At 41.4% G+C, this 16,812-nt stretch overlaps 1 long non-coding RNA gene across 1 annotated transcript; it reads left to right on the forward strand.

Annotated features, from left to right (window-relative positions):
* Positions 1-7,016: 7,016 nt before the first annotated feature.
* On the forward strand, positions 7,017-13,432 carry LOC146985261 (uncharacterized). Its single transcript, XR_015036224.1, has 3 exons — positions 7,017-7,130; positions 8,492-8,596; positions 13,064-13,432. It is a non-coding gene; the product is annotated as an uncharacterized LOC146985261 (long non-coding RNA).
* Positions 13,433-16,812: the final 3,380 nt, after the last annotated feature.

Consider the following 16,812-nt stretch of genomic DNA (forward strand, 5'->3'; position numbering starts at 1 on the left):
AAAAATATGCAAGTTTTCACACACACATCAGGACTTAAACATCTGAAGTTACCTGTTGCTAATAACCCTGATCTTCAGTTTGGGCCTTGGTTGCATCTAAAGCATCTAAATTAATGGAAGGGTTAGTGTGTAATGTATTAGGGGATAAGACTTTCAGGGGGCAGCTGAATAAAAGCCAACATAACACCACTCACAGCGTAGCAGTGTTTAAGAGGTGGAGGACGAAGCGTACATATATCACAACAGAGTGGACGTTCTGAAAAAATGACATTACACACAATTCACCATTTCCACAACTGTGCACTGAACAATGGATTGCTAAGTGTTTCTGACTCGACACGACACTACACAGACGTGTGTGTGTATGAGCTTATATCCTCTGACCTGAATCCAGTAGAAGATCTTTGAAGTAAATTGAAGCCAAAGGTAGAACAACAGAACCCCTCTAGCAAAGAGCAGAAAATAAACATCTATGGAAAACACCTCCACACAGATTTGTGATTCACAACACGATGTTGCTCTGGTTTCTGTATCTGCACTTCCTTCCCTTCCTGTTTTTCACCGTGTGCCGTCTTGACCTCTTTCACTCACTTTGTTCTTGTTCCATGTTTCTGTGTTGATGATGTGAAGAACTGTGAAGAGATGGGAGTTGTTTGGACTTTGAGTTCAGATGTATTTATTTATTTATTTAAAATGGGAACAGTACATTTTAATGAACACTGACATGTAAATATATGGGATTGTAGCCAAATGGCAAATTTTCATCCCCATCCCCATTGGCAGGTTAATGTTGGACATAAAAAACAATGACAATAATAAAAGTACAAGAGGTAGGACTAAGACATAAAACAATGCGCCATGATACACTAGACAACACACACAAAACATATTAATATATAACATAAACAACATACATAGACCAACAGTTAACTGGCCAAACATCTAAGAGAACCCAAAGATTACAGAAAAGTTATAAAGTGCTGCATTGCTGATTTACCGTATTTCCTCTAATAGTAGCCGGTATCTATTTAATAGCCGGGTCTGTTATAATGGCCGGGGGCGTGGTTTACACGAACAAATAAAGGCCGGCCCCAAATACAGGCCGGGTCAATGGGAAAAAAACAAACAAACAGAAAAAACCTGAATTTCAGTCACTGTGGATGCACTGGTCTCAGGCGGCCAAACACGGATGCAGTAACCCACAAGTGCCAGCAGATGGCAGTAGCTAGCATTACCTTTGACTAGGCTATTCAGTGAAGCCTACACCAAGCCAGCTCCGCTTAATAATTTCTGTAATACTGTAGGCTACTGTACAGTAGTTCTATGTTAATTGTACGTGCCTTCCGAATTTTCCAAATAAATGGACTGGGATTTTCAGTTCAAACTGACACGGTGTTACTTTTATTTATTTATTCATTCATTCTGACCACTTGTGCTCCAGCGTTTATTAGCCTAATCCTGTCCAGCTGATCGCTGCTGTTGCGGTACCTGCTACAGTAATGTGTAAAAAAATATAATTAATTGTAGGCAGAATGAAAACTGAGCACGGTAACTGTCAAATTTGAGCACCAGCATGAAACAGAGGAAGAAATAATAGCCTCTCTCAAATATAAGCCGGTCTCCAATACAGGCCGGTTCCCCTGGGCAGCTAAAGTAAATAAAGGCCTCGGCCTCTATTAGAGGAAATACGGTAAGTGCTGTTTGCTAAAGTAACGAGTGCATAAGTGCAAGACTGAATTTAACTGCACGATGCCCATAGCACATGATTGTACATGCAGATGTGTGTCTAAATACTGCACTAAGTTTGTATACATAAATGTATAATGTACACATTATTATATAGAATTGAATTGAAATATACTGTTGACTGTGCATTTCTATTGTGTTTCAGAGGGAAAGTAAATAACTGTGACCATTTCTGCATCTCCAACTCAACTAATCTCAATCTTCAGTCTTTTTCTCCATTCACCCTCCATCTTTTGTTCTTTCATGTCTGACGTCTTATCTTTTTCTCTTCAACCTTGTGCTTACTCTTCCTCTCCTATCGTTGCCTTCTCTGCCCTTCATTATGTCTTCTATCTTCTTGTCATGTAATCTCACATCGCTGAAAACTGCATCTCCCCTCGTTCACTCTCACTTCATCAGCTTCATCCATGTCTCTCATTTCTCTCATCATTTCTTGTCTCACCTTGCATGTCACCCTGCTTTTCAATTCCTTTTCTTTTCTTTTCTCCTCTACAGATTCTTCAGTATTCTCTGGGGGTGCTTTCTCGTGTCCCCTGAGCTACAGGGCATTTTTCCTCACAATGTTAGATGGAGCAGACACATTGTTGATAGGCTGGGAAAGCTCTGCAATGGAAAACAGCTCCGAGGACAGCCAGAGTTGAAAATCCTTCATCCCAGTAGGAGAGGAAAGGAAAGAGTTTTACAAGTGTCCTCAAAAGTATGTTTGTGCCATTGAATCTGTAAAGCTCATTGTTGGAAATCCACAGGAAACAAAGAACAACCACACAAGGCTTCAACATTACTGACAAACGGCCAAAACATGTAGCTCAGATTTTTTTTTTTTTTAAATCAAGGTAATTTCTCCCTAAATTCTGACAAAGACCTTCAGAATGCCTCCTAAAATATAGTGTCCACATCTAGGTAGTAGGGATGTGGAGATTCACCCATTCATAAAATGAGTGAACTGAAAATGTTAATTTAAGAAGGGTAGGTAAAATCAGCTGATGCTCCAGCCTACACCTTTTCGGTCAAAGTGAATTGTATTGTTTGTTGTGTTTTTGTTCTGATTTGTTTTGTTTTGTTTTGTATTTATACCTTTATATTTGTCTATTGTATTTGTTTTTATAAGACCGAAATAAACACACTAAACTAAACTAAATATCGGTGGTCCGATACAAACGTTTCGATGCGACTGCACTGGTAGATTCAGGGTGCATCGGATAAAATTCATGGTTGAATTTGCGATGCATCTCTCTGGCCTGTCTACATCGGTAAATTCCATGGTTAAATCGATGGTTTCATTTTCCGAGGCAACCTGAATGCACCAGAGCTACAGTCCATGAGTCAGAGCTACAGTCCGTGAGTCAGAGCTACAGAGCTACAGTCTATGAGTCAGAGCTACAGTCTATGAGTCAGAGCTACAGTCCATGAGTCAGAGCTACAGTCCATGAGTCAGAGCTACAGTCCGTGAGTCAGAGCTACAGAGCTACAGTCTATGAGTCAGAGCTACAGTCCATGAGTCAGAGCTACAGAGCTACAGTCCATGAGTCAGAGCTACAGTCCGTGAGTCAGAGCTACAGTCCGTGAGTCAGAGCTACAGTCTATGAGTCAGAGCTACAGTCTATGAGTCAGAGCTACAGTCTATGAGTCAGAGCTACAGTCTATGAGTCAGAGCTACAGTCTATGAGTCAGAGCTACAGTCCATGAGTCAGAGCTACAGTCTATGAGTCAGAGCTACAGTCTATGAGTCAGAGCTACAGTCTATGAGTCAGAGCTACAGTCCATGAGTCAGAGCTACAGTCCATGAGTCAGAGCTACAGTCCATGAGTCAGAGCTACAGTCTATGAGTCAGAGCTACAGTCTATGAGTCAGAGCTACAGTCCATGAGTCAGAGCTACAGTCTATGAGTCAGAGCTACAGTCCATGAGTCAGAGCTACAGAGCTACAGTCCATGAGTCAGAGCTACAGTCTATGAGTCAGAGCTACAGTCTATGAGTCAGAGCTACAGTCCGTGAGTCAGAGCTACAGTCTATGAGTCAGAGCTACAGTCTATGAGTCAGAGCTACAGTCCATGAGTCAGAGCTACAGTCCTTGAGTCAGAGCTACAGTCTATGAGTCAGAGCTACAGTCCATGAGTCAGAGCTACAGTCTATGAGTCAGAGCTACAGTCTATGAGTCAGAGCTACAGTCTATGAGTCAGAGCTACAGTCCATGAGTCAGAGCTACAGTCTATGAGTCAGAGCTACAGTCTATGAGTCAGAGCTACAGTCCGTGAGTCAGAGCTACAGTCTATGAGTCAGAGCTACAGAGCTACAGTCCTTGAGTCAGAGCTACAGTCCGTGAGTCAGAGCTACAGTCTATGAGTCAGAGCTACAGTCCATGAGTCAGAGCTACAGTCTATGAGTCAGAGCTACAGTCTATGAGTCAGAGCTACAGTCCGTGAGTCAGAGCTACAGTCCGTGAGTCAGAGCTACAGAGCTACAGTCCATGAGTCAGAGCTACAGTCCATGAGTCAGAGCTACAATCTATGAGTCAGAGCTACAGTCTATGAGTCAGAGCTACAGTCCGTGAGTCAGAGCTACAGTCTATGAGTCAGAGCTCATAGACTACAGTCTATGAGTCAGAGCTACAGTCCGTGAGTCAGAGCTACAGTCTATGAGTCAGAGCTACAGAGCTACAGTCCATGAGTCAGAGCTACAGTCCGTGAGTCAGAGCTACAGAGCTACAGTCCATGAGTCAGAGCTACAGTCCATGAGTCAGAGCTACAGTCTGAGTCAGAGCTACAGTCCATGAGTCAGAGCTACAGTCTATGAGTCAGAGCTACAGTCCGTGAGTCAGAGCTACAGTCTATGAGTCAGAGCTACAGTCTATGAGTCAGAGCTACAGTCCATGAGTCAGAGCTACAGTCCATGAGTCAGAGCTACAGTCCATGAGTCAGAGCTACAGTCTATGAGTCAGAGCTACAGTCCATGAGTCAGAGCTACAGTCTATGAGTCAGAGCTACAGAGCTACAGTCTATGAGTCAGAGCTACAGAGCTACAGTCTATGAGTCAGAGCTACAGTCTATGAGTCAGAGCTACAGTCCATGAGTCAGAGCTACAATCCATGAGTCAGAGCTACAGAGCTACAGTCCATGAGTCAGAGCTACAGTCTATGAGTCAGAGCTACAGTCCATGAGTCAGAGCTACAGTCTATGAGTCAGAGCTACAGTTTATGAGTCAGAGCTACAGAGCTACAGTCCTTGAGTCAGAGCTACAGTCCGTGAGTCAGAGCTACAGTCTATGAGTCAGAGCTACAGTCCATGAGTCAGAGCTACAGTCTATGAGTCAGAGCTACAGTCTATGAGTCAGAGCTACAGTCCGTGAGTCAGAGCTACAGTCTATGAGTCAGAGCTACAGTCCTTGAGTCAGAGCTACAGTCCGTGAGTCAGAGCTACAGTCTATGAGTCAGAGCTACAGTCCGTGAGTCAGAGCTACAGTCTATGAGTCAGAGCTACAGTCCATGAGTCAGAGCTACCCTTACGAAAGAAAAATATATTGCAATATATTAGAAAATATCATGTGATATATTAGGCAATATATTCCCATATATGGGATTTAATTTTTATATTTTCCAATATATTGCAATATATGCATGGATCATATATGTGTATATATTGAGAAATATATTGAAAGAAAGACCAAAAAGGCACTATATTTTTAAATATTTTATATATTTATATATATATGCATGGATCATATATGTGTATATATTGAAAAATATATTGAAATCAAGGCCAAAAAGGCACTATATTTTTTTAATGTTTTATATATTTTCATATATATGCATGGATCATATATGTGTATATATTGAAAAATATATTGAGATCAAGGCCAAAAAGGCACTATATTTTTTAAATGTTTATATTTTATACAACATACACACACACATATATATATATATATATATATATATATATATATATATATATATATATATATATATATATATATATATATATATATGTGTGTGTAAAACATTTAAAAAAATATAGTATATAGTATAGTATATGTGTATATTTATAACCCCCCCCCCCCCCCCCTGTAACAAGTTAAGTAATTTATCTAACATCACAATTAGTCCGAAGCTGAAGGTAAAAATTCAATTAAAGTAAATATCCTGCATAGTTCTCCTCCTCTGTGTCCTCTGATCAGAGCGGTGACCCTAGCAACGGTGTGTTTTACCAAAGATATTCAATAAATGGAAAGATACTCCATGAGCGGCTGCTCCAATGATATGAAATGGTTACACTTCCTGTCTCTCTAAGTGGGCGTGGCCAACCGTCACCCCACCTCGTCTGTGAACGTGTGTGTGGATTTATACAATTTTTAGGTAGATGAAAGTGAGATATTTATATTTTCTTATGATAACATTAAATATTTACACTACTAACAGTAATATTTAGCATGCCAAAAATAATTTAAATCATTTTCACGGGAGTTCGCGGCCGTTTGTTTGACGTTGCCTAGGAGATCTGTGCCAAATCTCGCGAGAGTGTGTCGTAGAGACAGAGACAGGTCTTGAACAAAGTGGATTTTCTCCGGATCTCTCCGTCTGAAAATTACCATTTTGGTGTCAAACTGTTCAGAAGAGATGTGGCTTGTGAAAAATGAGTCCAAAATTTGCTTCAGTGACCGTGGGGAGAAAGGCCCGATCATAATCGGTGTTCACATTAAATTGTCCCATAGGAATCAATACACTCCAAGCTGCCTCTGGTCTCTCTAAAGGGGCGTGGCCGTGCAGAAGCCCACGTGACATGCATACAGGAAGCTGACTCGTCATGAAAGGTCTTGGTTTATAAACCGTCTTTGGTTTTACTTAGCAATGGTCTGTGAACCGATTGCAGGTCAGGAATTATTTTTTTTATTAGATATAAAAATAAAAAATAAAATGTTACCACAATGAAACAAAATCCATTGGCTGTCTCATCGTGAGCATTTGAACATGATTGGTTGATCTGACTGACATAATGGCTCTTGGCCAATGACAGCTGTGCGCGCCTTTCCGGCGCCAAATTTGAAAATAACCGTTACTGCTGCTGTGAAACGGGAACCGCGCGACGCACTTCAGTCGTTCAAGAATGACCAGTCATGTGGATTATTTTTACGATACGGATAAATGGACAAACAGTCGGCTGGAACCTGGTCCTAACGAGAGCTTGAGTGAATTTAAATCCTGCAAAAAATACCAGGTAAGATATTTCTCTGTTATTATTGTGGCGTTGTTGGTGTCAGGGATTCAAACGAGGCAGGCTCTGGTGAGAGGGAGGGGGGCTGTGTAACGTTAACGGATGTGAAGTCCTGGACATGTCTCGACATGTCACCATGGAGGGTTTTTTTTTCTTATTCTCCTTGTTCTAACCAACGGTGAGGAGGATGTTTCAGCCGGTACATGGCTTCATTAACGTGTTACAGAGAAAAGGGTTAGAAAGAAAAGAGAGAAAAGCTAATCGCCATTAGCACATGAGCTATCCGGCTTTCAACCCCGTAGTAGCATTCTAGCGAGCGGCTAACTGGTAGCGTTAGCGGCTAACTGGTAGCATTAGCCACCGATGTAGGCACCAAATGTGGAGGCTCCGGGCTGCCAAAACCGCCCTGACTAATCTGATGTTTGTTAAATCTACAAAACGAATTACCGAACAAACACCACCACTTCTGTGTGCACGCCTCTGCAACTAGTCATGGCTATCGTAGCCGTTAGCTTAGCTGCTGCTGACAGCTAACAGCAGCAGCTAAGCTAACACCAGGACGTCAGCTGTTAAAACCCTCCCGTTGTCGGACACAACATGAAACTACTCCAGTTAGCTCAGTCATGTTGTAACAAAGATATCTGCTGGAAAAAATATTTTTTTCATGGGCTGTTTATTGAGTTATTTAAGACACTGTTTTGAACACTGTGTAAACATAAGTGAAAGTTCCTTTAGAACAGTGGTTCCCAAACGGGGGGGGTAAACCGGCTTCGGAATGTGTTTTATTTTGAAAATGAACCGGATTCTTCCGCTGTTTCTTTGTGCGACTTCCTGCCCGGCTTGACAGGCTCGCTCGCGGCCATAGCTCGCGGCTCGCGCGCCGCGCCGCTGCTGCTGTGAACCGGAGCGACGTGGCTCCGGTGTGACACAGTCGTTAACATCAAAGGGCTCCGCTTCTCGCTGCTTCGCGGCTACTCGCGGCGCGCGCGCGCGTGTGTGTGTGAGAACCACTGCTTTAGAAAACGCACTCTGCTGCAGAAGAAAACAACATGAACTCTGCTAGTAACAGAAACTACTGGAGATGAGACACTACACTGACTGTGGCCTCTTAGCATGGTTACTAATACTCACTCCTGTTAATAAAAGTAAAGTATCACTGATATTAGTGTATACTCGGTTGATGAAGTATTAGTCATCCAGCTGAAAATGATATAGCCTGCAAATAAGCCATCATTAGTGAATCCAGTTTATACACACAGGTGTAATAAGTTCAATTCACCCTACATAGGTTGGACAAAATAATAGAAACTTTAAAGTCAAAGATATGTGGCAGTAATTTTCATTAGGATATTAGTTCTAAATATAGTGTTATTTGAGTAATAATAATCAGGATCAGCCGCAAAATAAAATAAAAAAAAATCATTCTATCCTTAATACTGTGACACAGCTAAAGATATTTTTGTCCTTGATTAATTAATGTTTTACTCTGTTTCTAATTGACTGAATACTCTTTGTTATGTCAATCTGTATTTTACACAGCCAAGGACCCACAGCAGTGCTCTACCCATGAGATCATCGTGCTGGAGAACCCGAAGTGACAATAGAGCAAAAGATGATGGGGTACAGACTTCAACATGCAAACAGGTAGGCAAACAGACCAAGAATTATGGCAAATGCATTTTGCTTCTTAAATTTTTTCATTAAACCTAGTTCAGATTAATTTCAGTTCAAGTTTTTAAAGTGATAGTTCACCCAAAATTGAAATTGCACTCATTATCTACTCACCCTCATGTCGACTAAGGGCTGGGAGGAGTTTCAGAGTCCTCAGTGGCTTCTCTCTTACAGGGGGTCTCGACGTAGCAGTGCATGTCCATATAACGGTTGCAAATGGATACCAACTGTCTTCATAACAAAAAGACACACCAAAAAACATCCAAATACCTCCATGCTGCTCGTATGTAATGTTCGTCTTGTATTGAAGCCCCGAAATGCGAAATTGTCCCAAAAACAATGAAATAAGTCAATTTTTCGAGCTTCTCGAAGCTCTTCTTCCCGGTTCGTCATATTTGGATGAACCAGGGTCTGTTCTCTTCCCAGTTCGTCCAAATATGACGAACCGGGAAGAGGAGCAGTGTTTCCCCTACCGTTCTATTGGCGGGGCGGCCCGCCCCGCCTGCACGGGCCCCCGCCCCCCTTGAAAAACCGGACATCAAGGAGCCAATCGCGGTCAAAGCGGACCTGTTGGTCTGATCAAACTGTAGAGCGCTCCACCTGAAGCACCCAAGCTGCCCAAGCAACCAAACGGCACTATTCTCCCTCTGCCATTTGATTTTTAAATACCAGCGCTCACGCCGGGTACACACCGGGCGAGGAAGCGCCGCGAATCAGATTCACCGCGGCGTGCACCTCCGCGGCCGGCTCGCGCCCTGCAGCAGTCGTTTTGGCGTCTGGTCTATTTTGTTTAATCATAAAACTGGCGATAAAAGCACCGCTGTTTCACTATTTAACTCATTATCAGCTGCGTCAGCTTTACTTTGAAAGTCCAGTGGATCAGAACGGAGCGTTTGTACGGAGGGAGAGATCAGCTGATCCGCTGTTGACTTTCTCTCTGAGCGTCTCCGCCTACAGTTGTTCTCCTCACCTGCTGAGCGTCAGGAGTTCATTATCGGGATGCACATTTTGAATTTTTTTTCTGAGCGATAACCGACGCTTGTTAACCGATTATTAACCGTTAACCGATAAGATTAAGAATCTTGCGGCGCACGGCCAAAAAAAGAAAAAAAAAAAAAAATTTTTGTTTCAATTTTTTTTTTTTTTTTTTTGCCGCTAAATACACACGTGCGCCGCGACAGCTGATCAGTGCGCTCTGGAGGTTAGATCGTCCAATGTAGAACTGTTTTTATACAAAGTGCAGCCAAACACCCCACTGAAGGAGCAGCAGAGCTCCTCTGACAGCTCCTCCATGGAGCTGCAGGAGAGCTGCAGGTGAACAGGCTGGAGAGCAGCGACGTCCTCTTTTTTTTTTTTTTTTTTTTCCAGCGCCGTTGTTACAGGTGATGCACATCTATGTCCGTAGGCTACATTTATTGTCTGACCTTCCTTCACTGGGGCTGCTGCTGCACATACTGTCAGTCCTCCTGTGTAACTTTTTGCTGCGAAATATGACTGAAGGCACGTGAACAAGTGCCAACACGCCCCCATGAGTTGACGACATAAGGAGCTAATAAAATAAATAAATAACCGATAGTATTAATCGGTCAAAGTTCTTGTTATCGGTTAACGGTTAAACATGTGCATCCCTAGTTCATTATATATTAGACTACAGCCTATATCTTATTTTTTATACAGTCAGTCACCACTGAAAGAAGTTGTCCACTCACAGCAGGACAGATGGATAATCGGTAAAGTTAATAATTTCACTTAATGTGGCCATGAATAAATCAATTTCGATGTTTTGCCTGTTATATTTCAGTGTTGCCCAAACGCAAATCTTGAATAAGTCTTTGTACAGAGACAATATGAAATTTGCTTGTAGCCACAGCACCTAAAAAACCCACTATTTTCATACGCACACTCAATAAAACACACACTCGTAGGCCTATTCTATAATTTCGATCAGTAAAATATATGAAAACAATATAAAATACTAGAGGCCAATGTGTGTGTTTGTAGCCTATTTGTGTTTATTTAATCCAAACAGAGCGCGCGAGAGATGAACACACACACCTTCACATACACCCCCCCCCCGGACTCATCGACCCCCACCCCCCCAAGACAAAACGGCTAGGGGAAACACTGAGGAGCTTTGAGAAGCTTCCGCTACAAAACAAGCTTGAAAAATTGACTTATTCAATTTTTTCCGGGACAATTTCGCATTTCGGGGCTTCAATACAAGACGGACATTACATACGAGCAGCATGGAGGTATTTGGATGTTTTTTGGTGTGTCTTTTTGTTACCAAGACAGTTGGTATCCATTTGCAACCGTTATATTGACATGCACTGCTACGTCGAGACCCCCTGTAACTCAGAGAAGCCACGGAGGACTCTGAAACTTCTCCCAGCCCTTAGTCCACATGAGGGTGAGTAGATAATGAGTGAAATTTCAATCTTGGGTGAACTATCGCTTTAAATGTATAGCACCATCCCATACAGAAGTAATTGAAATTTCCACAGGACTGATGCTGGCTAGCCTCGCATCACCAGGCTCTTCAGACAAGCAAAGAGCCTGGTGTCAGTTACCTCCCAATTAGTCTGCATTCTGGTTCCTGTCTGTAGCTGATACCGAAATCACCAAATTCACCAAAATAAAAGTATTCACCAACATAAAACTTATAAAATAACAGGGTACCCGCGGGGTCTTAAAAACTTGAAAAAGTCTTAAATTTGATAACTATAAATTAAGGCCTTGAAAAGGTCTTAAATTTAGTTTACAAGTCTTAAATTTCATTCTCAAAGGTCTAGGGGTGTAACGGTACATGTATTTGTATTGAACCGATTCGGTACGGGGCGTTCGGTTCGGCACAGCGCTGTGAACGAGTGAGTTTCGGTACAGAAGTTGTGTGTGTTTACAGTCCGCCTGCAGCTACACGTGCAGCCCGTTTACGTCGTGGCTATCGCTAATGCTACTGCTAATGCTAGCGAGAAAACAGAGGCTTGAAGACCCTCCTGCTTTTGGGAGGAATGGAGGTGGGGGGCCTGTGGCTCCTATCTCCTCTCTGTCTGTCTGCCTGTCCGTCTGTCTGTCTGTCTGTCTCTCTCTCTGTGTCTGTGTTGCGCACAAGCTCCAGTACATGTGGATCTGCTGCAGATGCGCCCAGAGCAGGCGCATGTCGCTGCTGTGTTGACACTACGCACTGTGCCTCGTGATGACCCGCGTTATTCATTCATTTATTTATTTATTTGCGGCCGAACGGTTGCATCGTCAGGCAGCCGTTGTGGCATTTGCCCACATTGCCCTATGGTCAGTCCGTCACTGGCTCGAACTGTTAGTGCTGCACTTTACATGTAAAAAAAAAAAAAAAAAAAATCATTGTAAGGCTGTATGTTTTGTTATTTTGAGAATAATTTATTGAACTTATTAGGCAGCACTTTACAACAGTAGCCTTTTATATTTTTTTCATATTTTGTATAATGGCTTGGTTTAGTTTAATAAGTTTATTTGTATCAGGGACAGAATGTACCTACAACATAGCATTAGTAGGTGAGTAAAATAATTACATTTGACTAAAACATGTAAATTTGGTTTAGAAAAATTCCTAATAAACAACAAGCAAATTTATGTTTTGCATTTTGTTCTCTTACCGAAAATGAACCGAACCGAGACCTCAAAACCGAGGTGCGTACCGAACCATGATTTATGTGTATCGTTACACCCCTACAAAGGTCTTATTTTTTATCTATCTGCATGATACATCGCAACAACATAACTGTATCTACTTGCAAAAAATCATGGAATGCTGCGTTGGCAAACGTAAAATGACTGTTGCGAGGTTGGTCTTAAATTTCATTAGATGTGGTCTTAAAAAGGTCTTAAAAAGTCTTAAATTTGAGTTGCAAAATTCTGGGGGTACCCTGAATAAACATTAACTTGTAATACAATAAAAGCAAAATGTCAATTTAATGGCTCGGGGACTTTCTTGTAAATTATATTCCTTAAATTAAAGAGTTTTACCGCATTTTATTAGCTTGGTGCTTTTATTTTGAAGGAAAGGTCTGTCTCTCTCGCCCTGGATCCGTTTCCTACCAAAACAGCGGGTCAACGGCCCCAGACTAGATGCTGGCTGACTGAGTGATAGAGTTGAGGGAAATCATTGACTATACAGCTGAATACCGACTGAATACTAACATTAAACTAGTGGTCTATTATCTTGTTTTTACTGGTGTGGAGTCTGGACTCCAGTAGGGATAGGCATTTCAAGCGAAAGTATTTGATAATCGCGGAGTACTAATCGATTGACTCTTTGACACCCCCCTCCAAACCCCCTGTGAATGATCTGATGTTTGATGTTAGGTTGAACATTAGAATGAAGCAAAGGACGTCAGAGCATTTTATACAGATAATTTAAATAATATTTAAAAAATCTCTTTTTTTTTCTCTCTTTTTCCCTAGATGCACCAAGGAGCCAGCTGATTACTACCAATTGGAGGGTGGACATCTCTTCATCTGCTACATACATACATCTGCTTTATCTGCTACATCAATTTTCTTTTGGCTATTTATTTCTTTTCCACAGTTCCAAAAGTATATGTATTGTCTGTTCAATGGCATTCTTTAAAAATGTTGCACTGTTCAGAAATGTAGAGTCAGTCACATTTCCTTTGTCTGACCATATGCCAGGCCTGTTGGCAGGGTTCTTACGGATCCTTAAAAAGTCTTAAAAGGCATTGAATTCATTAATCTAAAAACAAGGCCTTAATTGGCATTAAAATGTCTTAAATCAATTTTTCAAAAGTCTTAAAAATGTTAACACTTGGTAAGTGGTATTTTATGGTGGCCGTCAACGCTAAATTTCTCACAGCCACCAGATTCCGAGTCAGTGGTGATTTTTTTTTTTTTTTCGGACTTTTTATGCATTTATTTTGAAAGGACAGCTGGAAAGAGACACAATCCAATGTTCATGTAGCAGTCACTTTACCTTGGATCACATAGGAAAGTGGGTAAAATTGTCCCTAACCCTATGTAATTGATGTGAGGTGTTTCTTTTTTTTCTGCATTTGTGTTTATTATGAAGTTGGTCTTAAATTTAATTTCAAGTGGTTTTAAAAAAAGTCTTAAATTTAACTTGGCTTAAGCTGTAGGAACCCTGGTTGGGGTTTTAATAGGCCTGTATAGCTCCCAACCTCAAACTGGGTTCAGTATCTGTGCCTGATTAAAAGAAAATAAAGGTTGCTTTTGATAAATTACCCAGTCTGTGTTAATATGTGGTATAAAGGTTTGTGCACATATTGCAGTTTGCATATTTAAGTATTCATCCACAATATATTGAACACATATGTCATGTTTTTGTTTCCATATAATTTTCCATATATTAAATATATTCCACAATATATTGAACACATAGCCATACATATATTTCATGTATAATTTTACATATATTTAAAATATATTCTACCATATATTGAACATACATGTGACACTATATCTTTTCATATATTATCAATACATTTTATCATATAAATCTGAATACATTATGGTGGATATTTATAAATATAAAATTGCATATATTTTGGGATATATAAACCCATATATTATATATTCAGGTTTAATATATTTCAATATATTGAAAGGGGCAGTTTTTTGTATATTTTGCAATATATTGCAATATATTACAATATATTACATCAATATATAATATGTTGTATAATATATGTGTCATCAATATATTTTTCCATATATTGCAATATATAATATATTGTATAATATATGTGTCATCAATATATTTTTCCATATATTTACAATATATAATATATTGGAAAATGTAATGGAAGAATAATATATTACAATATATTACAATATATTGCAAGTAATATATTGGTAAATATATTTTTCTTTCGTAAGGGTACAGTCTATGAGTCAGAGCTACAGTCTATGAGTCAGAGCTACAGTCCGTGAGTCAGAGCTACAGTCCGTGAGTCAGAGCTACAGAGCTACAGTCCATGAGTCAGAGCTACAGTCCATGAGTCAGAGCTACAATCTATGAGTCAGAGCTACAGTCTATGAGTCAGAGCTACAGTCCGTGAGTCAGAGCTACAGTCTATGAGTCAGAGCTCATAGACTACAGTCTATGAGTCAGAGCTACAGTCCGTGAGTCAGAGCTACAGTCTATGAGTCAGAGCTACAGAGCTACAGTCCATGAGTCAGAGCTACAGAGCTACAGTCCGTGAGTCAGAGCTACAGTCTATGAGTCAGAGCTACAGAGCTACAGTCTATGAGTCAGAGCTACAGAGCTACAGTCCATGAGTCAGAGCTACAGTCCGTGAGTCAGAGCTACAGTCCATGAGTCAGAGCTACAGTCCGTGAGTCAGAGCTACAGAGCTACAGTCCATGAGTCAGAGCTACAGTCTATGAGTCAGAGCTACAGTCTGAGTCAGAGCTACAGTCTATGAGTCAGAGCTACAGTTTATGAGTCAGAGCTACAGTCTATGAGTCAGAGCTAGCTACAGTCTGTGAGTCAGAGCTACAGTCTATGAGTCAGAGCTACAGTCCGTGAGTCAGAGCTACAGTCTATGAGTCAGAGCTACAGTCCATGAGTCACAGCTACAGTCTATGAGTCAGAGCTACAGTTTATGAGTCAGAGCTACAGTCTATGAGTCAGAGCTACAGAGCTACAGTCCATGAGTCAGAGCTACAGTCCATGAGTCAGAGCTACAGTTTATGAGTCAGAGCTACAGTCTATGAGTCAGAGCTACAGTCTATGAGTCAGAGCTACAGTCTATGAGTCAGAGCTACAGTCCATGAGTCAGAGCTACAGTCTATGAGTCAGAGCTACAGTCCGTGAGTCAGAGCTACAGTCTATGAGTCAGAGCTACAGAGCTACAGTCCTTGAGTCAGAGCTACAGTCCGTGAGTCAGAGCTACAGTCTATGAGTCAGAGCTACAGTCCATGAGTCAGAGCTACAGTCTATGAGTCAGAGCTACAGTCTATGAGTCAGAGCTACAGTCCGTGAGTCAGAGCTACAGTCCGTGAGTCAGAGCTACAGAGCTACAGTCCATGAGTCAGAGCTACAGTCCATGAGTCAGAGCTACAGTCTATGAGTCAGAGCTACAGTCCATGAGTCAGAGCTACAGAGCTACAGTCCGTGAGTCAGAGCTACAGTCTATGAGTCAGAGCTACAGAGCTACAGTCTATGAGTCAGAGCTACAGTCTGTGAGTCAGAGCTACAGTCCGTGAGTCAGAGCTACAGTTTATGAGTCACAGCTACAGTCCATGAGTCACAGCTACAGTCCATGAGTCAGAGCTACAGTCTATGAGTCAGAGCTACAGTCCATGAGTCAGAGCTACAGTCCGTGAGTCAGAGCTACAGTCTGTGAGTCAGAGCTACAGTCTATGAGTCAGAGCTACAGAGCTACAGTCTATGAGTCAGAGCTACAGTCTATGAGTCAGAGCTACAGTCTGTGAGTCAGAGCTACAGTCTATGAGTCAGAGCTACAGTCTGTGAGTCAGAGCTACAGTCTATGAGTCAGAGCTACAGTCTGTGAGTCAGAGCTACAGTCTATGAGTCAGAGCTACAGTCCTTGAGTCAGAGCTACAGAGCTACAGTCTATGAGTCAGAGCTACAGTCCACGAGTCAGAGCCGCCAAGAAAAGTAAACAGTCCGACCTGAAGCACTGGAGCGGCGGGTTAATACTTGGCCGTCAGTGGCTGTAACTAGCTGGGAAGCGGTGGTAGCCGCGGATGCTAACCGCTAGTTAGCTAACAGGGCTAGTAGCTCTGCTACTCTGCTGCACGGAGCTTCACCTGAGCTCTGTCACTGGCTGGAGAGAAAACACAGACTCTCCACCCAGAAGTGTTCCGTGCACAACAAAACATCTGTGACTTGTCTCTTTAATGTTGTGTTGTGAAGAACTTTGTAAACTTGTGCTATATAAATAAAGTTATTATTATTAAAACATAGCAAAAGACCAAAATGCAGACTTACCACCACACAAGACTAGAAGCCCATATGATTAAGCTGGATTTCATTTGTATAAGTCTAGCATTTATTTTTGAGCAAAAACCTCTAGACTATACCTTTCAAATATGAGTTGTTTGCCCCATAAAAATTAACCGAATATAGACTACATCCCTCAAATTGATACAGAGAGTAAAGCAGAATAGTGGTACTGAGGTAAGAAACCTGATGTGGGCTAAGAAACTCT

This window comes from Trachurus japonicus, chromosome 7, assembly GCF_045865225.1.
Source record: "Trachurus japonicus isolate A0001 chromosome 7, Traja_1.0".
Classification (NCBI taxonomy): Eukaryota; Metazoa; Chordata; class Actinopteri; order Carangiformes; family Carangidae; genus Trachurus; species Trachurus japonicus.